Here is a 16,536-nt window from a genome sequence, read left to right on the forward strand (position 1 = left end):
CGCTGGAGATCGCCGGCGGGGCGGCGAGGCCGCGGGAGGCGCGGGACCTGGCGCGGCGGAGATGGGCTCGGGGGACCCATCGTGGGCTCGCGGGCCGGCGGCGGAGGAAGGCAGCGGTGCGCCACGTGGCAGGCTCTGGTTGGCGCGGGCGCAGCGGCGGACGTGTCCGGCGGTGGAGAGAGGCGCGGCTAGGTTTTCGGGACCCGGGATGGGGGAGATGCACATATTTATAGGTAGAGGGAGCTAGGAGACTCCAAATGGAGTGCGGTTTTTGCCCACACGATCATGATCGAACGACCGAGAGCATGGAGGGGGCTTAGATGGGTTATAGGGCTGTTCGGAGGGGTGTTTGGCTGCAACACACGAAAGGCCTATGCGGTTACCCGGTTAACCGTTGGAGCATCAAACGACCTCCAAATGGAACGAAACTTGACAGGTGGTCTACCGGTGGTGTACCAAGGCCACTTGGCAAACCTCGGTCCATTCCGAGAATGTTTAACACCCGCTCACGAAAAGAGACAAGAGGGGTGCGCCGGTGCAAGTGGGAGTGTCGGATTGCAAAACGGACAACGGGGAAAATGCTCGGACGCATGAGACGAACACGTATGCAAATGAGATGCACATGATGACATGATATGAGATGCATGACATGAACAAAATGCAAAACGAAAGACAAAACCCGACCACGAAGGGAATATCATAACACATAGCCGAAAATGGCAAGAGTTGGAGTTACAAATATGGAAAGTTACATCCGGGGCGTTACAACACTCCACCACTACGAGAGGATCTCGTCCCGAGATCTAGGACTGAAAGAACTCCGGATATTCGGAACGGAGGTGGTCCTCGCGCTCCCAGATGGCTTCTCGGTCGGAATGGTGTGACCACTTCACTTTCAGGAATTTGATTGACTTGTTGCGAGTCTTGCGCTCAGTTTCTTCAAGAATAGCAACGGGGTGCTCATGATAAGACAGATCTTCTTGGAGGTCAATCTCTTCGAAGTTGATGGTGCGCTCAGGAGTCTTGAAGCACTTGCGAAGCTATGACACGTGGAACACATCGTGCACATTCGCAAAATTGGAGGGAAGCTAAAGTTTATAGGCGAGGTCGCTTCTTTTGCCGATGATCTTGAAAGGACCCACGTATCTAGGGGCAAGCTTCCCTTTGATACCGAAGCGACGAGTGCCTTTCATTGGAGAGACACGGAGGTAGACATGGTCTCCGATCTCGAAAGCCAAGTCACGGTGCTTGCTATCATAGTAACTCTTCTGGCGCGATTGCGCGGCTTTGAGATTTTCACGGATGACTTTACACATTTCTTCAGCCTCTGTGATTTAGTCATTGCCAAGAAGTTGGCGTTCACCAGCCTCTGACCAATTGAGAGGAGTATGGCACTTTCTGCCATAGAGAATCTCGAATGGGGCCTTGCCCGAACTCGCTTGGAAGCTGTTGTTGTAGGAGAACTCGGCATATGGAAGACAATCTTCCCACTTCATGCCAAAGGAAATCACACAAGCCCTGAGCATATCTTCAAGGATTTGATTGACTCGCTCGACTTGGCCACTAGTTTGAGGATGGAAAGCTGTGCTGAAGCGAATGTTGGTGCCCATGGCCTTCTGGAAGGAGTCCCAGAACTTAGAAGTGAAGATGCTTCCACGATCTGAAGAAATCAATTGTGGAATGCTGTGCAAGGAGACAATCCTGGAGGTGTATAGCTCTGCCAGCTGAGCTGCTGTGATAGATTCTTTGATTGGAAGGAAATGAGCCACTTTAGTAAGCTTGTCGATGACAACGAAGATAGCATCATTTCCGCGCTTGGACTTAGGAAATCCAGTCACGAAGTCCATTTTGATATGATCAAACTTCCATTCTGGAATAGCAAGAGGTTGGAGGAGACCAGCTGGTCGTTGGTGTTTTTCTTTCACCCTTCGACAGACATCACATTCATTCACGAATTGAGCGATTTCTCGCTTCATTCGAGTCCACCAATACGATTGCTTGAGGTCATGGTACATCTTCGTACTTCCAGGATGAATGGAAAGAAGAGAATTGTGCGCCTCGTTCATAATGACTTTCCTTAGATCACCTTTAGGAACCACAATCCGGTCCTCGAAGAGTAAAGTGTCTCTGTCATCAATGCGATAGCACTTGTATTTGGAAAGACCCTTGTCAATACCACGTTTCACCTTCTTCACCATGGTATCCAGGAGTTGTGCCTCATGAATTTGATCTTCCAAAGTAGGAGAGACTAGGAGGTTATCAAGAAAGCCTTGAGGAACAACTTGGAGATTGAGTTTGCAGAAAGCTTCACAAAGGTTTGGTTGGAAAGGCTTGAGAATTAAGCTGTTGCAATAAGCCTTCCTGCTCAAAGCATCTGCAATGACATTGGCCTTGCCTGGAGTATATTCAATACTCGGATTGTACTCTTGAATCATCTCGACCCATCGAGTTTGCCTGAGGTTGAGGTTGGGATGAGTGAAGATGTACTTGAGACTCTTGTGATCGGTGAATATGTTCACTTTCCTTCCCAACAAGAGATGTCTCCATGTTATTAATGCATGAACAACTGCCGCCAACTCAAGATCGTGAGTGGGGTAGTTCTTTTCGTTGGGCTTCATTGTACGAGAGGTATAGGCCACAACTTTCTTCTCTTGCATTAACACAGCACCGAGACCTTGAAGAGAAGCATCACAGAAAACTTCGAATGGCTTGGATTCGTCAGGAGGAGTCAAGACAGGAGCTGTGACGAGTTTCTCTTTGAGAGTGTTGAATGCAACGTCACACTCAGGAGTCCAGACATACTTCACATGCTTCTGGAGGAGGTTGGAAAGAGGCTTTGCAATCTTAGAGAAATTCTCAACGAATCTTCGGCAATAGCTTGCAAGACCAAGGAAACTGCGGAGCTACTTGACATTCTGAGGAGGTTCCCAATTCACAATTGCAGACACCTTCTCGGGATTAACAGCGATGCCCTTGGCAGAGATGATATGACCAAGGTAAAGAACTTCATCAAGCCAAAAATCACATTTGGAAAACTTCGCATAGAATTGATACTCTCTGAGCTTGTCGAGCACCAATCGCAAATGTTTGGCATGATCCTTCTTATTCTTGGAGAAGACCAAGATATCATCGAGATACACCAGGACGAATTCATTGGTATAGGGGTTGAAGATGAAATTCATCATTCGAGAGAATGTTGGAGGAGCGTTGACAAGGCCGAAAGACATGACAGTATATTCATAAGAACCAAAGCTTGTTCTGAATGCTGCCTTGGGAATATCTTCTTCACGAATGCGAATCTAATGATAACCCATTCAAAGGTCAAGCTTGGAGAATACTTTAGCACCTTTAAGTTGCTCGAATAGCTCATTGATGTTGGGAAGTGGATACTTGTTCTTGATTGTCTTCTTGTTCAATGGACGGTAGTCGACACAAAGTCGGTCCGTGCCATCCTTCTTCTGGACAAAAAGAACACCACAACCCCATGGAGATGAACTCAGTCTGATGAAACCCAGACGCTCTTGTTCATCGAGCTGTTTCTTCAATTCTTTCAGCTCCTTGGGTCCAAGCTTGTAAGGACGCTTGCAAACGGGTTCCGTGCCAGGCTTAAGATCGATAACGAACTCAACTGGCCAGTGAGGAGGCATACCCAGAAGCTCTTCTGGAAAGACATCTTGGTACTCACACACGACTGGAATCTGAGAAATAGCATCCAACTCACCCTTCTCATTGAGAGAAAACAACCGAATGGTTTCATCACGAGCGGCATAGATGATAACATCCTCAGAAGAGTGTGTCAATTGAATTTCCCTGGCAGCACAATCAAGTTGAGCCTTGTGCTTAGAAAGCCAGTCCATCCCGAGAATTAGATCAATATCAGAGTCGCCCAGGACAATTGGCTTAGACAGAAATTTATAGTCCCCCATCTTGATGGAAACATCCGGAACCATGTAGCTTGTGCTCATGCATTTGCCCGGAGAGACAACTGCTAACGTTCTAGGAAATTCTTGGAAATGCAACTCATGCTTAGATGCAAAAGGTCTAGAGATGAAAGAAAGCGATTCACCAGTATCAAATAAAACTTTTGAAGGAATATCATTAACTGAGAGATTACCCATTATCACATCAGTAGATTCCTCCGCTTGAGCTGCATTCATCATGTTCACCTTTGCAGACTTGGGATTATGCTTGACCACTGCATTGCTGGAAGATCTCACAGGAGGAGGAGGCGGAAGACGCCTTTGGTTGAAGCACTTTTTAGCATAGTGACCTTTCTGCTGACACTTGTTGCAAGTCACCTCTGAGAGTGGACGATGATAAGGAGCATTCGACTTTGGAGCTTGATTCTGAGACTTGTCCTGATAGCCAGGGTTGGGTGGGTTGGAAGATCCATGGCCACCTTTGTTCTTCTACTGGAAAGGCTGACGAAACGGAGGAGGAGGAGGCAACCAGAACTTCTGTTGCTTAGCAGCCACTAGTGAGGAAGAAGAAGACTGAACTGCGTCCCTGACTCTCTTCTTAGAAGCCTCACACTTGAGCTGAGTAGCCTCTTGCTTCAGTGCCATGTTGTAGAAATCATCATACTTGGTCGGCTCAAAAAGCACGAGAGGTAATTGCAGATCTTCTCTAAGGCCACCTCTGAATTGATAGATCATGCTCTTTTCATCAGGAACGTCTTGCTTAGCGAAGCGAGCGAGTTTCTGAAACTGGGTATTGTATTGATACACGGACGTGCTGCCTTGCTTGAGATTGCGGAACTCCTCACGCTTGCTCTCAACAACACTTTGGGGAATGTGGTAAGCTTTGATGTCTCGGCGGAAATCATCCAAGGTAATCACACGGCCTCCTCTGGAATCTTTGTATTGTTGATACCACTCGGCACCTTGATCCTTGAGTTGAAAAGAAGCGAACTTGACAAAGTCCTCAGGCCTGACATTGCTACATTCAAAATGCTTGTTGATGTCCACGAGCCAATCATCGGCGTCTGTGGCCTCGGCACAGTAGCTGAAAGACTTCAGCTGATTTGCGAGGAACTGGTTGAGGGTAGCGAAGTGAGGCTGATTATTGCCTTGGCCTTGATTTCCTTGGTTGCCTTGCCCTTGGGTGCGTTCTTGCAAGAGTTGCAAAATCATCTGAGCATTGGCGTTGGTGGCTGCCATGATAGCTTGCCATGCCTCCGGAGGCAGAGGTGGTGGCGGAGGGTTCGCCTGACTCCCATCATTGTGTTCCGGATTCTGACGCATTGGCGGAGCCATCCTGAAGAGGGTGACATCCGTTAGCATCTTGATAGACAGATAGACAAGTTGAATCAACGGATAGAAATTGCAACATATAGTCTTCAAAATAAACATTCGAACGAGGATGAACGAATGAATTCCATAGTAAATCATCACACTTCCATTAAGGTGAGAAACCACTTGATAAGAGATTGATGAATGAAATAACAAGGTGCAACTGGAACAAATAAGTGGTAAGGATTGCCCAATCACAAACCAAATATCTGCCGAAAGAAATGCTAAGAGCTACTTGAATCCCACCTATAAACTCCCGAAACTTTCTGGTTATGCAATCTGGTGTTGGGGATACAGGGGACACAAAATATATCACCCAAACTAGCAATCCCTAGATCCAGCTGTATCCATCCGTCAACACATAACCAAGAAACCTTCGGAAATCGTGTACCTCAACCTTCGAAAAGCATCCGTTATACGAGTTATGGCAATACTCCCGAACTCCCGCCCCATTACTGGGTGGCGTCGAGGTGATCTCACCAACAACTGCATAAAAGAGATTTTTGATGTCGGCGAAACTCAGGTATTCCAGAACTGCAATGATAAAATTGTGACGACAACACCTCGGAGCTCAACTCCCCGGGACACTGCCACAACCCCTAAATGTCAGGAGGCACCAAGAACAATGTTCTCGTCACAAAACCATCGAAACGATTCTAAGATACCCGCGTGATCCTAAAAACAAATTAGTGAAATTTGAGGAGAGAAGAGTCAAAACTTCTACGTCAGGAGGCCTCACCAGAGCGACGAAGGGACTGAGGAGTAAAAAGAATCCTACTCTCCGATATATATAATCCTAAGACTCAAAACATTTTTGTTCTAGACTCAACAACGCCAGCGATTCGATCAAGCAGGGGGCTCCTAAGTTGGGGATGGCTCTGATTACCAACTTGTAATGCCCACGATGCGGCTATATCTCCCACGTCTCGAGGCACGACTTAGAGGCATAATCGCATTGTAGGTATTGTCGCAAGAAGGGTCATCTTCACACAATCCCATGTAATGAACAAGAATGGGATAAAGAGAGTTGGCTTACAATCGCCACTTCACACAATACATAAATTAAATTCATACATCATCCAAAATCCACACATAGACTGTCGGGGATATACCGCTCGGTATGACCCGGCCAGACTTGGTGACTCACGAGAGACCTGGCCAGACTTGGCGACTCACTAGAGACCTGGCTAGAGCTTGGCGACTCACTGGTGATCCGCCCGAACATGGCGATTCACAGGTAACCCGCCTGGACATTGTGACTCACTGGAGACCCGGCGGGCGAATCAGACGGACGACAAGGCCCAAGGCCCAGCAGGCTAGCTTATACTCTGGTGGGCCGGCTTAAGGAGAAAGGGATGACGAATATTTCTTTTACGAGGAAGCAAGACCCGGACTTGTATTCAACTTGTAAGAAAAGATAGACTAGTCCTAATCCTACTAGGACTCCGCATGTAACCCGCCTCTCTAACTTATATAAGGAGGGGCAGGGCACCCCAAAGAGGGACAAGCAACAAGAAACAATCTTTAAGGGTAGACACAGAGAGCCGGCTTACCGGCGACTCTCTCATGAGAATAATGAGACCTAGCCTCAAACAGCATGTAGGGTTGTTACCGGATGATGTTTCCCGGGGCCCGAAGCTGTCTAAATCCTTGTCTTGTGTTGCGTCTCTCGATTCCGCTCAACCCCTCTCAAGCTACCACATAGATGTGTTGGCCTCGCGACTAAGTCCTGACACTAAGGACATCTGCCGTGACAATTCCACGACAGTTGGCGCCCACCGTGGGGCCTGCGCACGGTGGTGTTGAGGTCTTGGAGGGATCTCTTCAGGGATTGAGGAGCTCGTGATTAGACAGATGGAAGTTTTGAGCTCAAGAAAATTAAGATGGCGTCGGATGCATCGCCGCCGCTGCAAGATGAAGACCGATCAGTGCAAGGATCACGTCGCACGGACCGATGGGAGATTTCTTGCAGCGTGTTAAATTACAAGTCGCCGAGAACGTCGATTTCCTGTTACTGCGTGTTTCTCGGGTGCGTCAAGTACAGATGAGACACGGAATTGCTGCTATTACTTTTGCCAAAAAAGCGTTGCTGGGCATTGTGATCTCTGCCACAAGGAAAGAAAAAAAAAATCAAGTATGACCATGACCCGAAGAAGGACACGGGTTCTGCGGTAACCCTCGCTCCGAGTCGTCGCCTGTGATTGTGCTGCGCCGTCCCGGTTTACCCTGTCTGGTTTGACCCGCCCGAAGTTGTCAGCTACGGGACTGGCTTGCTCGGCCTCTCCTCGGTCCGCTGAGCCACGGCTGTCGTAACCCGCCGCCGTCGCCCTGTGTGATCTATAAAACTTAGCAGGTTCTGTTGACCCAATCAGTTGTGTTAAGCTAAATCCATGAAGATCAGTGCAATCCGCGAATCGCCGTACTGTATCACGAGAAGTAGTCTGATACTATATGTCTGATTTCAAGGGCTCAAGACCCGAGGCTGCCTATGAGTTAAACCAGCAATCACGTGAAAGCTCACATTTTGGGAAGGAGTAATCTATACAGGAAGATCTAGATTCGTTTTTTAATCATTCCTTTGATCAAACCAGCCACGAGTACTAGTACGTGAATCTAATAGTAGTATTTGTTCAGTTCTTTCAAAGGGAAGAAGACCACAATCCGGATTCTGCTCCGTTGCCGAGTCGCCTGCGGCGTCCAAAATCACCGTCAAGCCACCTCCTATGCGACGGGTACCTACGGAGTGTCACGCACCTGACCCAGAAGCAAATTATCCTCAGATTCGGGTTATTCCATTGACCCCCATTCAGAACCGCCTGGGCCTCAAACTGACGTCTCTGCTGGTCTCTGAGCCGCTGTCACCGGATGGGTCTCTGACTGTCGCTCGGCCGCGGCCCCGCTGCACCGGCGCTTTTCAAACCCGCCGCCGGCTCGGCCGCACTTCACTACCTTTCCTTGAGCCGCTACGATGAGCTGCCGCCGCCCGCGCCGGTCCTCCGAGCCAGCCACAGACCCGTCTCATTGAGCCACTACTTCGAAGCCGCCCCTGCACGGATTGATTATGACCCCGTGCCGCCTTGAGCCGCTGTTGCAAACCCGACCTCAGTCTGTCCTGCTATGAGCGAGTAACCGTCATGATCTCTGCCTTTGTCGCGGCTGAAGCCGCCTTGCTACTGCCGTTTACCTAGAGCCAGCCTGCTACCTCATCCATTCGACGCCGCGCCTGGGAGCCGCCCTCAGCCTTGCTCCACCAACTTCTGTCGAGCTGCCGCCTTAGAAAGGCCCTATCACGGTTGCCATCTCTGTCTCACTGCCGGAGCGTGCGCCGAGCCGCTGTTTCCACCTCATCCACAGCTGTGACCCGCCGCGGTTGAGCCGCCCCCGCGCAAATCCACCCCCGAGTCACTGGCCTTGGTGTTGAACCGCCGTCATTGAGTCGCCCTGTGGTTTCGCTTGAGCCGCCGTCCACCTTCAGAACGCTGAAGCTGTTGTCCGCCTCCGATGTGGCCCGCCTCTACCGGGTCGCCGTGCGCTCGTGTCAGCCTATGGTCGTCACCCACCAGCACGCCTTGCCTCTGGCTGTGCCCCTGCATGCTCGCCTGAAAATGGCTGGCTGTGGCCTGAAGAAAGGAAAGTGGTAGAGTGTGGATTTTAAACTAAAACTAAAACGGGGGAGAGTGCAGCAGGTGCTATTCCAAGGAATTAACAAGGCTTTGCATCATGGCCGAATATTTTAATGGCCAAGTGGACCTAGAGACAGGGTCTGCGTACGGAGCTATCACCTAAATAAAATCAGGTGATATTTATCCTATATTTTTTTTGGTTAAGTACATGTTGATTTCTTTCGACAAACAACTACTTCGGCCTGCTGTATTTTTTGTACGCAGGACAATCATGTTTATACTGCGGGTATGGGGCGCGAGCTGGCAACATTATGTACCAGCGTTTGTCTGTGGCATACTGCCCGGGGAATGGACGTGCATAAATCGCCGCCCATGCGGCCTAGTCTACATCGACTCATCGGGACCGCGCCTGCAGTCGGTTCATTCAACCGTACCCGCGCCGACTCAACTGTCCGCACCCACGGCCGACTTGTCTGTCCGCACGGCTTGGAATGCCACGGCTGACTCACGCGTCTGCTCCATCTTCTAAATGTCGCGGTTGACTCCGATATATATATCAACAAATCAGAGCCACGTCTGTTCACACAAGCTGTCCAATGGACATATGCGAGCCGTCCCCGCTATGTTGAGCCGCCGGGGTCACGTTCAGCCGCCTCTGTCGCGATAAAACAGATCATCCGTCGTCCAAACAAATCAGGTGATATCCATCCAAGTTTGTTTTATTAGCACATGTTGTTTTTTGTCAAAGAACAAGTTTATCTTTGCCTTAGTCTGCAATATTGTTTATGCAGGGCAATTATTTATGACAAAAAGTGATATTATACCGCGGAGATGGAGGCACGCCAACATCTTTTGGCACATGTGGTCGTCGTTACTCAACGGACTCCCGCACCGGCTTACAACGCAGTGGCCGTCTCTCACGACCGCGCCGGCTTACAACACCGTGGCCGTCTCTCACGACCGCGCCGGCTTACAACGTCGTGGCCGTCTCTCACGACCGCGCCGGCTTACAACGCCGTGGCCGTCTCTTACGACCACGCCGGCTTACAACGAAGAGGACAACTTGCTCGTCCACACCGGCTTACAACACTGCGACCGACTCATCTGTCTGCTCCCGCGGCCGGCTCGGACGTGATTGATTTCAGCTTCACCATGGTGATCATCAACTCCGCGGTGATAATTACTGACCTGACGCATCAGATGAAATTCATCCAGTATATTTTATATTATATATTGCTTTCTTTAAAAGAGCAATTACTCTGGCTTGCAAGTTCTCCAGTGCAGGACAAGTTATATCACTGAGACGTTAAATGACTCGTACCGGTTTATATCACGGTCAAATATGGAGAATCTCAAGACAACTCCTCGAGTCGTCTTAAGACTCGGGGGCTACAATGACATGACTCGGGTACTCCGGGTCATTGGAGGGAATAATAACCCGGTTCCGGAGGACACCGCCATATTGATGAAAATTTAAAGGCCGTCAGAAAATTGTCGGTTCAAAATAAAGATTCTGGTTTAAAATCCGGCTCAAGAGACATCTTTCTCCCGCAAAGCTTTGAAGCTCTCAAATCCGGTTCAACATCCGGCTCAAGGTAAATTTGTCTCTTACAAAGCACTGAAGCTCTTAATCATCCGGTTTAAAATCCGGTTCAAGGGAAATTTATCTGCCACAAAGTTTTGAAGCTCTCAAATCCGGTTCAAAATCCGGCTCAAGGTAAATTTGTTTATCACAAAGCTTTGAAACTCTCAATATCCGGTTTTTCCGGTTCAAAAAGAATTTATCTCTCGCAAAAGTTTGAGTTCTCAGGAAAATTTGAAGGGACCAAAAAGAGTCGGTTACAAAGCACAACTCACATATAGGTACCCTGCTTTAATGACCATTGGGAGCTGATCGTATTCGAATTTAGCTTAACCCTTTGGGTGTGACCCTGATCGTATTCGAATCAGAGTCGTTAAATATTCTCATGATCACTAGGGGGCTTCCTGTTCAAACATAGGTCGTATTCGAACCAAAGAGAACATAGCCGTCGGTACCCTCTTGATCGGCACACTGCCGAGCTCACTAGGGGGCTTCTTGATCGTATTCGAATCATAGCTCAACCCCTTTTGGGAACCGACGTGGATCGTATTCGAATCAGCGTCGTTAAACAACTCTCAAGGTCATTTGGGGGCTTCTTGTTCAAACATAGGTCGTATTCGAACCAAAGAAAACATAGCTGTCGGTACCCTCTTGATCGGCAACGCCAAAGCCACTGGGGGCTATATGATCGTATTCGAATCTTAGCTTAACCCCGTTGGGACGGTTTTCTGATCGTATTCGAATCAGAAGCCTCAAATTTTTTTGAAGTCTCTTTTTGCAAACAATTTTTGGATTTTATTTGAAGTTCTTTTGATCATATCTAAAGTGTATATGAGTGGTTGCTATTTAACCCGGTTTGACTTTGGATGATAAGTCGCCATCATATGACAATCATAAACATTTGGAAGTCTTGATTTCTAAAGATTGGGTTATCACCCTTACTGCACAGGTCACATAAACCGGCAGTGAAAATTCAATATCACAGGTATAATATTATTATTATAGTTATGTTTCAAAGTTATGATTCATAATAGGCTTATCTGTGACTCCTTGTTACACACCAATGGTTATATGTGTGATATTATGACCCGCCCTGCGGTAAACCGCCAAGGGATCTTGTGATCTAATTATGTGCAGGATAAGACTACATTTGGGTGGTTACCCGCCCTGGTTTTTGACGTTAAGTCGCCAGGGCCTATGTTATCTTGAAATTGGTGTCTCAAAAGGGTTATCAATTCTTGATTTCCTCAAAGGCTATAAGCCCCCGGTTGGACAAATTCCGGCTTACAATGGAGGCGTATTAAATCGCCATCGGCCAAGAGCCGCCGGTTATTTAAACTCCGGATTGATTTATCAGCAGATGAGGTATTCAAAGTCGCTTTGGCGCAATGGCTATTATTTTATCAATGGATATGATTTATTCTACAATGGAAAGAATAGTCCCGAGTCGCTGCAGGCTTACGACCCGGCACTTGGGGGCTACATTATTTAAATTGAGATCACATCAAATATCCAAGTCCCATGTCACTGCCAGCATGCACCATGGCACTTGGGGGCTAATGTAAAGACATTTTTTGCTCAACTTATTGATGACCCGACTCATCACATTGTAATGAGCCGGCCCTTGGGGGCTACCAATTGCTCCTGTCAAAAATTCAAGGTACACAAGCCTCAGTCCATTACATTGAAAGATCCACTACTCAGTTGGTAGAGTACAAAGCTCTTAACCTTATGGACGTGGGTTCAAGCCCCATGGTGGAGATTACATCATATGATGTTATTATCAATGAATTATTTACAAAGTCCCTGCTCAGTATTGCATAATGACCCGGCCCTTGGGGGCTACACTGGTTGAAGTTTTATGAGCATAAGGCAATTACAAGTCCCAGGTTGCTGCAAGCATGACAACCCGGCACTTGGGGGCTACAAGTGATATATATATATAAGGGGGGAGAATCTTCAAAATTCTCAGTTTGGAGAAGATCAAGTTGACCCGGTGTTTGCAACAAGCATGACCCGGTGTCACCAATAATAATGACCCGGCGTCGGCAACAATTATGACCCGGTGTTATCAATATTTACAAGACGGTAATTTTGGCAATTATAACTAGCCAGCCTCTACATCTTTAAACTGGCGGATCACCAGATGAATCTTGAGTCTAAGATGTTTATTAAGCCGGAGTTTTGGAAACCGACTCAAATGGATTATTTCGTATAATATTTCTTCATAAGAGCCAATGTCAGCAAATGGATTATGAAGCTGGCCTATTGACCCGGATATTCCAGGAGAAAATGTCAAGGACTTAAGGATGATCACGTGCCGGCTTACAAGAATATTTAACCCGGAGCACAACCTGTCAAATTTGTTCTTTAGTTATTTTGCAGGATCAGTTTAACATGGATAAATCCAAATTAAACTGGGGGCTAATGTCGGGGATATACCCCGCGGTATGACCCGGCCAGACTTGGTGACTCACGAGAGACCTGGCCAGACTTGGTGACTCACTAGATACCTGGCTAAAGCTTGGCGACTCACTGGTGATCCGCCCGAACATGGCGATTCACAGGTAACCCGCCTGGACATTGTGACTCACTGGAGACCCGGCGGGCGAATCAGACGGATGACAAGGCCCAAGGCCCAGCAGGCTAGCTTATACTCTGGTGGGCCGGCTTAAGGAGAAAGGGATGACGAATATTTCTTTTACGAGGAAGCAAGACCCGGACTTGTATTCAACTTGGAAGAAAAGATAGACTAGTCCTAGTCCTACTAGGACTCCGCATGTAACCCGCCTCTCTAACTTATATAAGGAGGGGCAGGGCACCCCAAAGAGGGACAAGCAACAAGAAACAATCTTTAAGGCTAGACACAAAGAGCCGGCTTACCGGCGACTCTCTCATGAGAATAATGAGACCTAGCCTCAAACAGCATGTAGGGTTGTTACCGGATGATGTTTCCCGGGGCCCGAAGCTGTCTAAATCCTTGTCTTGTGTTGCGTCTCTCGATTCCGCTCAACCCCTCTCAAGCTACCACATAGATGCGTTGGCCTCGCGACTAAGTCCTGACACTAAGGACATCTGCCGTGACAATTCCACGACATAGACCGACTACGGTCAAATCCAAAAGAAAGGAAGATAACCCCAAATGCTAGATCCCCGATCGTCCCAACTGGGCTCCACTACTGGTCATCAGGAAACGAAACATAGTAAACCCCACGTTCCTCGTCGAACTCCCACTTGAGCTCGGTTGCGTCACCTGCACTGGTATCGTCGTCACCTTCACTTCCCGGACTCCGCCGTAAAGAGACCATCACGGTTACACACACGGTTGATGTATTTTAATTAAGTCAAGTGTCAAGTTCTCTACAACTGGACATTAACAAATTCCCATCTGCCTCATAACCGCGGGCACGGCTTTTGAAAGATAATACCCTGCAGGGGTGTCCCAACTTAGCCCATTATAAGCTCTCACGGTCAACGAAGGATAAACCTTCTCCCGGGAAGACCCTATCAGTCCCGGAATCCCGGTTTACAAGACATTTCGACAATGGTAAAACAAGACCAGCAAAGCCGCCCGATGTGCCGACAAATCCCGATAGGAGCTGCACATATCTTGTTCTCAGGGCACACCGGATTGTCCAAACTTGCGATTGGCGAGCCCAGAGTTGCCCCTGGTGGCCACCGACGGCTGACAGGTTGGACCAACACTCAGAGGAGCACTGGCCCGGGGGTTTAAAATAAAGATGACCCTCGGGCTCGCGAAAACCCGAGGGAAGAAGGCTTAGGTGGCAAATGGTAAAACCAAGGTTGGGCCTTGCTGGAGGAGTTTTACTCAAGGCAAACTGTCAAGGGGGTCCCATAAATCACCCAACCACGTAAGGAACGCAAACTTAAGGAACATAATACCGGTATGACGGAAACTAGGGCGGCAAGAGTGGAACAAAAAACCAGGCATAAGGCCGAGCCTTCCACCATTTACCAAATATATAGATGCATTATTTAAATAAGAGATATTGTGATATTCCAAAAAAATCCATGTTCCAACATGGAACCAACTTCAACTTCACCTGCAACTAGCAACGCTATAAGAAGGGCTGAGCAAAAGCGGTAACTTAGCCAAACAACGGTTTGCTAGGAAAGGGTGGTTAGAGGCTTGACATGGCAATATGGGAGGCATGATATAGCAAGTGGTAGGTAGCGCAACATAGCAATAGAGCGAACAACTAGCAAATCAAAGATAGAAGTGATTTCGAGGGTATGGTCATCTTGCCTGCAAGGTTCTCAGAGTTGTCGAAAGCTTGATCCTCGTAAGCGTTCTCAACAGGCTCCTCGTAAGCGTACTCATCTCCCGGCGCTACCCACAGCAAGAACACAAGCAATGGAACCACAATCAATCATGGGAAATGCACAAGCAACATGATGCAATACATGCATGATATGCGAGATGTGATATCCAATGCATGTGCGTGCTCCGGAAGAAAAAGGATGAACAAGGCATCAAGTTGGCAAACCAAGTATGCCACTGGAAAGATGAGATGATTTTGGTCGAAATCGATATAAAGATCACCGGAAACGGATGCACGGTTTGCAAATGGCAAGCAAAACAAGGATGACACGATTCTGCGATTAACAGCATGATAGCACTTAGAATACATCAAGTAACTATGCTACAGCACCCCAACATAGCAACCAAGCATATGGCAGTGATCTACAAGATATGCTTGACAAAAGAAAAACACTGAGCTACAGCTAAGTACACAATAACAGGTTCAAACAAGCATGTCAAATGTGCAAAAGATATCAGCTTCACAGACTTGGTGAAAATACTGAACATGCCAGAAATAACATCAGGAAGCAATGTTCAGAGCAAGCAATCAACATGCTACAGGAAATTATCATAGCAAAACAAGGCATGACATGAATCTACTAAATTCATAGAACAAAAGTCCCTTTTTGAGCATAAGAAGAAAAGGAGCACAAGATAAGATGGCACCCGTGTAAACATAGCAAGTTTCGTTAACAGGTTTCAGACTTAGCAGAAAACAGAGCATGGCATTAACAGAAATATGAAGGCATCTTTGTGAGCTAGATTCACTCATCACAAAGCAATGCATGACAAAACAAGCATACCAACAGCAAGATGACATGTTCATGAAGCTAACCATTGTAAGAGCAAGTTCATAGCATGCATGGATGAGTAGCAACATCCATGGCAAAATTGAATATCATGTTAATATTCTGTCAAGAAAATTTTATAGCAAAAGTAGAGCAAGATTGAGACATGCTAGGGCACTCCATAATTGCAGAAGGGGCATGGATGGATAGAGCAGAACTATATGTCCAAAACAACTTTACTGAATATACTCAAAAGAAGCATGGATCTCACTGTAGACACATGGATACATGCATCAAAATAACAGCAGGTAAAGGACAGCACAATCCAAAGTCCCTGAAAACAGAAACATCACGAAGCCTAATTTGCATGCTTGTGCTAGTCACCACATAGATTACAAAAATACAAGGCATACACCCCTGTAAAGATGGCATGGCATATATCAAAACACATGTAGAGCTCATGCTCATAAGATGCACACATCAAACGCAACAAAAATAACAAAACATCAAGTTCTGATAAGTAACAGCAGTAAACATCATATAGCACTCTTGCATCAGAGATTTGGGCATCAAGATGAACTCAAACGAGCATGGCGCAATGGAACAAAATGAAGAGCATCTCATGGTGAACATTTCGATATATCATGCGCATGAAACGGATTAGTATGCAAGGAGATATGATGCGATGAACAGAGCCACATAATATTACAAATCCGGGGACTTGGAGGAATTTCACCTCGCGGATCTGGGGTTTACTTTGGCACGGATGCCGAGGCGGGGCTGGATCTCGCCGGAGATGGAGAGGAGGAGGCCAGAGGGGACGAGGCTCGCCGGAGAGGGAGGAGGCCGGCCGGATCTGGCCGGATCCGGCGTGGACGGAGGCCGCGCGGCGCGGGGGCGGCGACCTGGGCGACAGCGGCGGCGGCGC

This window comes from Triticum aestivum, chromosome 6D (assembly GCF_018294505.1).
Source record: "Triticum aestivum cultivar Chinese Spring chromosome 6D, IWGSC CS RefSeq v2.1, whole genome shotgun sequence".
In the NCBI taxonomy this organism is placed as follows: Eukaryota; Viridiplantae; Streptophyta; class Magnoliopsida; order Poales; family Poaceae; genus Triticum; species Triticum aestivum.